Here is a 7,532-nt window from a genome sequence, read left to right as displayed (position 1 = left end):
AATTATTGTGAAGAGTGTGTCTATGGAAAATTGGCAAGATTTCCATTCAATTCTGGAAAATCCTGGAGAGCAAGACACAAACTTCAGTTAGTTCATGCTGATGTGTGTGGACCAATGCAATCTGAGTCAATTGAAGGAGGTAAATATTTTCTACTCTTTGTTGATGACTTTTCAAGAATGTGTTGGATTTATGTGTTGAAATTTAAGCATGAGGTCTTCAGTTGTTTCCAGAAGTTTATGTTTTTTGTTAAGAGGCAGTTAGGACAGAATTTATAGATACTTAGAACAGATAGAGGAGGTGAGTTCATGTCAAGAGAATTTCAGGATTTCTGTATACAGAAGGGTATTAAGCATGAATTAACAGCCCCCTACACTCCCCAACAAAATGGGGTAGCAGAAAGGAAGAATAGAACTCTGGTGGAGAAAGCAAGAAGCATGTTAAAGGCTGCTGATATGCCAAAAAAATTCTGGGCTGAGGTAATTGCTACTACTGTATATGTGTCTAATATTTCACCAACCTATGTCGTTCAAGGAAAGACTCCACATGAAGCTTGGTTTGGGGTGAAACCAAATGTGTCACACTTGAGAATTTTTGGATGTATAGCTTTTGTCCATGTTCCTATTCAAAACTTGCAGAAATTGGATAGTAGAGCTGTAAAAGGAGTTTTTCTTTGGTACTGTATTGATGCCAAGGCATATAAAATTTGTGTGCCTGATACCGGGAAAATTCCGGTGAGTAGGGATGTAAAGTTTATTGAAACTGATTTTTGGCAGTGGTCTGAAATGAAGGGAGACACATCTGGTATAATAACTCTACAGGAGAGGAGAATGATCATTGCAGGGAATTCTAGAACAAGTGATCAGAATGGTTCAGATGCAGCAGCAGCAGCCAGTAGCAGTGACAGCAATTCTTCACCAACTCATACTGAACAAGCAAGTGATTCTAGTGTTGATGATTCTCCAACACCAAAGGTGAGAACTTTGAAAGAATTATATGAAAGTTGTTCATATGCACTCAATGTTTCAGATCCTAATACTTATGAGGAGGCTGAAAAATCAGAACATTGGAGACAGGCTATGAAAGAAGAAATTGATGCAATTCAGAAAAATGAAACTTGGAAACTTTGTGATTTACCCATAGGTAAAAAGGAGATTGGATTTAAATGGGTTTACAAGACAAAATTGAGGCCAAGTGGAGAAATAGACAGATACAAAGCTAGACTTATAGGTAAAGGGTATTCTCAAGAATATGGAGTAGATTATGAAGAAGTGTTTGCTCCAGTTGCAAGAATGGATACAATTAGGATGGTCCTAGCTCTTGGTGCTCAGAGGAAGTGGCCAATTTTTCAATTAGATGTGAAGTCTGCTTTTCTAAATGGGAAGATTGAAGAAGAAATCTTTATTGCTCAACCAAAAGGCTTTGTAGTGCCAGGCAAAGAGAATCAAGTATACAGATTTTTTTAAGCTTTATATGGGTTGAAGCAAGCTCCAAGGGCATGGTATGAAAAGCTTGATACATGGTTCATTTCTCAAGGATTTCATAGAATTTTGACAGAGCATACATTGTATAAAAAGGTACATAATCAATCAAAAATTCTCCTGGTATGTGTATATGTGGATGATTTGATTTGTTTGGGATCATCAGTTGGAGTTGTCAAGCAATTCAAAGAAACTATGAAGAGAGAATTTGATATGGCAGACCTTGGCTTGATGAAGTATTTCTTGGGGTTAGAAATAAATCAAAATGAGCATGGTGTACATGTATCACAAAAGAAATATACCAAAGAGCTATTGAAACAATTTGGTATGCAAAATTGTAAAGCTGTGGGTATTCCAATGAGTCAAAGTACAAAATTACAATTGATTGAAGATGCAGAGAGTACAAATGCAACTATGTACAGAAGCTTAGTAGGTAAGCTCTTGTATTTAACACATACCAAGCCTGATTTGGTTTATGTTGTCAATCTACTTTCTAGATACATGGCTCATCCTACTAAAGTTCATTTTGGGGTTGCAAAACATGTACTGAGATATGTTGCTGGCACCTATGATTTTGGAATTCAATACAACAGCAATGTAGAGTGTGTAATTGAAGGTTATTGTGATAGTGATTGGTGTGGTGACACTCAAGATAGAAAGAACACATCAGGTTTTGTTTTTAATTTGGGTTCTGGAGCAGTGTGCTAGTCATCTAAGAAGCAAGATATAGTTGCCTTATCCTCTACAGAAGCAGAATACATCTTTTTGAGTGCAGCATGCTGTCATTGCATATGGATGGAGAAAATCTTGGGTGATTGTGAGGCGAATTATGATAAAGTAACTCAAATTTGGTGTGACAATAAATCCTGTATAGAAATTGCAAAAAACCCTGCACTACATGGCCTGACAAAACATGTGGATGTTAGATTTCATCACATTCGAGAGTTGGTGGCAAAGAAGAAGGTTCAATTGAATTATTGTTCTACAAACATGCAGGTTGCTGATATCTTCACAAAGTGCTTGAATGTTCAAAAAAACACATGCCCAATTCGGAGGTGAGGGCAGAGTCAGTCAACTTCAATCAAGGGGGATTCGTTAGAATTGATTGAAGTTGAGTGAATTTCGAAATGATGAAGCGAGAAGCAAGGTTGTTGTAATTCAGTGTTCTGGTGGAATTAGTTTAAAGCAGAAGGGTAGCTGAGTCATTTCACCCATTTGAATATTAGTTAAATTAGTTGGAAGATCGGAGGGAAGGAAACATATGGTGAGGATTTGTTTGATCAGTGATGTTGCATAAGTTCGAGGCAGCAAGAGTCCAGCATCAGGGTTGGTTCTGAGATCGTGTGGTCCAGATTTAATCAATCAAAGATGGAGGTTTAAGTTCTAGGCAGTGGAAGAAGCCATGGATTGTGTTTGTAGTAAACGGCTGTGATTTAAAGATCAAGAAGTGGTGTAAGTTCAAGCCAGAGGAGTATATCTAGCTTCAGGGTTAGAATTTGATCAAACGATCTAGATTAGATCTATCAAGGAAAGTGCGTTAGTTTGAGGCAAATCAGATCAAGCGGTGGACTTAACTTGGGCTAGACACGTTGCATTGTGACTCAGCTGGTTCAGTTCAGAACAGTCACTGAACTTTAACAGTTATACATAATGTTTTGTTAGAAATGATTTTATATTTTTTTTTTCTCTGGTTTTCATGAATGTTCATCTTAGTGTTTGATTTTTCCTGGCCAATATAGGTGTCTTTGATCTTTGCTTTCAATAAGAAAGTTGTTCCTCTTGAGTTTATCTATCTATATAGTGCTCAATAGAACTCACATGCTCACCGCGCACACCCCTTGATTTTGAGATATTAACTTGAGTACCATAGAGATTCTAAAAGGTACTTATCATTTTTGTCAAAGAAAAAAAATAAAATAAAATAAAAATCTGTGTTCCTATTAATATTTATAATTTATGATATGAGCTGTAGTTTTATTTTTGAGGTCCTAGAATCTTTTGAAGCAATCTTTGGAATTTAAGAACTTAGTTGTACAAGTTGGGAAATCACAAGGTGTTTAAGATTATCAAAATAGTGAAAAAGACTTTTATGACTTAATTTGGAGGAGCTCAGATACAAAGCCAAGTGATCTCCACCGACCAAGAGAGATTTTGTCTTAATTTGGAGGAGCTCAACTACAAAGCCAAGTGATCCCCACGGACCAAGAGAGATTTTGTCTTAATTTGGAGGAGCTCAACTACAAAGCCAAGTGATCTCCACCTCTTGATCAGGAGGTGTTGAGGATGTAATAAGAGTAACAACTTGGCCCAACTCGTGTGAGAAATTTTGTCTTAATTAATTTGGTCCTTCCTCCATCAGTTTTTATGGTTTTGTTCTAAATAAAATGTCTCAAATTTTGTATTATAAAAAATACTTCACATGTTTGTTTTGGGTAATATCACAGAGTGGGAGAATTCCTGTTATTCCAAAGTAGAAATTATTCTTTTTAAATAAAGTGGAAAAAATAGGAAAATTGAAATAACATTTATGAAGACTTTTTTGGACTAATTCGGATGTTTATGTAGTAAATATAAGGAAAACTAACTTTTAACGTTTGAACACCATAAAAACCTAAAAACAAAAAAACAAAAAAAAAAACAAAGTGACCTTTAAACTTCATTATTTAAAAACACATACATGCATGTGGTACTATTTAATTAAACACTACCGCGCGCATATATATAGTCTAGATAATTAAAAGCATGCATGCAGTCGAAGGTGATGATTTTGGTACGTAAAAACACTAAGCAATGGTGAATCCCCAAGCACTAACAGCATAGTTTGCAAGGGCAACGATCTCCGCCTCAGTATCAATGAAACCATTGTGATTCAGATCATTGCAAACAACTCCCATAATCCCTTTCCATGTAGCACCGTTAGAGCCCTTGCGTTTGAGAGCACTCCGAAACTCTAGTATGCTTATCCGACCATCATGGTTCTGGTCCACCTCCTTGCTCAGCCATTGCCGGAACCCATCCACTGCCATAGCGGAATTCGGTGGAAAAAGTACTATAATTGAAAACTAAGCTTGATGAAGATATGGGACCTTAATTCTGATTAATTTATTGATGATGGCTAACGTACTTGTGTGTGCATAATTAAGTCTTGTTTAGGGGGTTTTTGTAATGTTTGCTAAAACTTTTTCCAACTTTGACTATTTGACTGAATCTTTGACTGCCTGACATACTTACCCCACATGCTTAGCTTTATCACCGGATTTCATGGATCTGATTAAAATTAATCATTGTTGGTTTGGCATGATTGTAGTTGAATTATTGTAAGGCTAGAATTAGTGGTGTCAAACGGGCCGGCTCAGACCCACAACGGCCCATGCACTATGCGTGATTAGGCCGGCACGGCCCGTCTAGAAATCGGGTTGGCACGGCCCGTCTAGAAATCGTGCCGGGCCGGCACGGCTCGCCAACCACCATGGTTGGCCCAGCAAGTGGCCCAGCCCAGTTATATTATATTTATATTTTTTATTTTAAACCCAAAAATATATAAAAAAAATACCCTAAAATTGCTAAAAAAATATAAAAAAATATCCTAAAATTCAAAAATATAGAACTAAAAGCCTTATTGACTAAAAAAACAAAAAATATATTAAAAAAATTTAAAAAAAAGAAAAGAAAAAACTTACATTTGGCGCGTCGGGCTATGTTGGCTGCAGGGCGGTGGTGCAAGCCCATAAGCCCCTAGACGACGATTGGGGGTTTAGGGCGTGCACGCCCGAGACACGATCTTGTAGCACCGTGCTTGGGCCAAGCACGGCCCAACTTGTGCGGGACCGTGCCGGGCCCGGACCGGCACGGCCCGTTTGACACCCCTAGGGCCCGGCACGGCCCGTTTGACACCCCTAGCTAGAATATCTCTTTAAAGCCTCATTCTACTCTTCCTTCTCCTTCACCAAGCCAGACTCTTTCTTGGAAGCTCTGACGACTGAAAGCAGCTTCTCCATCTTCGGCAAGTGTAGAGGTAGGTGCCTTGCCTTGTGAACTATGTTTGGTTCTTGAATCTTGGTTGTCTTTCTATAGTTTTTCTAGCCTCTTAATTGTGGAGATAATCTTTTTTGAACTTGTGTTTGTTCAAGTGCTTTTAACCTGGTGTTAAGCTTGTCTTTATAAGCTAAGTTAAGTAAATTCTGGTATGAGGTTTCACATTAGTTGTTGTAACAATTTATTTAATTTTTGTGCCTTGTTTTGGTTGTTGATGATTGTATTTTAATGGTGTTAGTTCACTTTAAAATTCATGCACTTGGGTAAATGCATGTTGGTTTGTCAGCAAGTTTCCTTAGTGAAAAATCGGTATGATGCATTTGTTTTCTTATTAATTGATTTGGTGTGATGAGCATGCAACTAGAGTGTGTTCTTTTGATACATGTAAACATGATGTCTGCAAGCATGTCTCTTAAACCTTGTCATTTTAATTGAGTTCTTAATCCTGTTGATCTTGAGATCTAAAGTTTTAGTTTGGTTTTTAATTGATGTCTTATATATATATATATATATATGTGTGTGTGTGTGTGTGTGTATGCATGTATTTCAGGTTTTAGAAAAAAATTTTCGTTGAGAATTCATCCATTTCCAGGTATTTCATTCTAATATTTAGTTTATTTTAGTTTTACTTTAAAATAGAAGTTTATTTATAAATGCTTGTGAGTGCATATTAGAAATATAGATTTATATTTTGAAACATGTGTTAATGATGATTATTAGTTTTGAAAATATTTTTTTTGTGCTGGTGCTTATTTCATAGCCTTCCTGGAGTATATGTATATGTATAATTGATTTTTTTTGGTTGGTTTAACCCTTTAATTCTCCTGTAAACTTTTAGTTGTTAGTGTGTGTATGATTGTTCTGTTGTCTTGCTAGCTTTGAAATCTTTTATTTGTTGAGTTAGCTCGGGATATAGTTGTAATTAGGCCCGGCCCAAGATTTGTAACCTAAATTAGATTATTCTATTTGGGTTAGATTTCAGTAGTGAATCTTAGTGCGTGGGACTTGGTGAACCTGACTGTGTAGCTCGGAGCCATGTAGGCTCTCTCACCATATAATTCTGTATTTTTGTGTGTGGCTATTTATTTATTTATTTATATTGTTCTTGCAATATTTATTCATATCTTATTTATTATTCTGTATTTTTTATCTGTTTAATTATTTAAGTTAATTATTTTGTCAAGTGATTTATTCGATATTTACTCCGTCTGCATTCCGTTATTCTGCGGTTTTTAGTACATCTCAATTTCTGGCTCGCCCAGCTAGGAGGAGTAAGTCCTAGCCATGTCTGTAGTAGCGCTACCCCCAGATTACGGTCGAAGATCCGGCTACGGCTGTTGATATTTTGTTCTGTTCTGTTCCGACTTCACAGTCGATGATCCAGCCTCGTGCTATTGATTTCTGTTATTAGTCAGGGAGATGTACATGATTGTTTTCTGCGCGTTTTCGCATTTCTGATTATTTCTATATTCTGTCTTAATTATTAATTATTCTGCTATATCTGTATTATCTGTTATTTTCTGCGATCCTACTGGGCCCTTGTGGCTCATGTACTCTGTAAATTCTGTTCTCGCAGGAGAATATCAAGTCTAGGATCGGGGGTGATTTGGAGTCTTATTTCATGTTCTGATAGTATCTTTGTAGTGAATTTCTTTGTGAGAGTAAGACTTGTATCCGTCTGTATATTTTGGTCTGTAGACCGTTGTATGACTCTGTATTTCTGTAGGGCTGCTTAAGCTCTTTTATGTATTATTTCGATTCCTATCATCTTATTTATAGTCCTGTATTACTATTCATATTCTGCTTGTTAGGGTTGACTTTGAACAAGTCAAATCTGAGGCCTTGCATCCAGTGAGGCCTAGTCCTATTAGATGCGGCCAATCTGTCAGTGGACCCGACTTTGGGGCTGGGGCATGACAGTTTTATAGCCCAACAATAGCAGCATTATAAGCTTGTCAAATTGTCTGTGATATTGCTGCATCTGATTCGGATTTCAAAGTTTACATAATTATTATTAA

General features: G+C 36.8%; 1 long non-coding RNA gene across 1 annotated transcript; it reads left to right on the top strand.

Annotated features, from left to right (window-relative positions):
* Positions 1 to 5,441: 5,441 nt before the first annotated feature.
* LOC120250342 lies at positions 5,442 to 7,290 on the top strand. Its single transcript, XR_005532995.1, has 2 exons — positions 5,442 to 5,494; positions 6,751 to 7,290. It is a non-coding gene; the product is annotated as an uncharacterized LOC120250342 (long non-coding RNA).
* The last annotated feature ends 242 nt before the right edge of the window (positions 7,291 to 7,532 follow it).

This window comes from Dioscorea cayenensis, chromosome 19, assembly GCF_009730915.1.
Source record: "Dioscorea cayenensis subsp. rotundata cultivar TDr96_F1 chromosome 19, TDr96_F1_v2_PseudoChromosome.rev07_lg8_w22 25.fasta, whole genome shotgun sequence".
Classification (NCBI taxonomy): Eukaryota; Viridiplantae; Streptophyta; class Magnoliopsida; order Dioscoreales; family Dioscoreaceae; genus Dioscorea; species Dioscorea cayenensis.
Note: the sequence above shows the minus strand (reverse complement) of the source record. Positions and strands in the feature narration are given on the sequence as shown.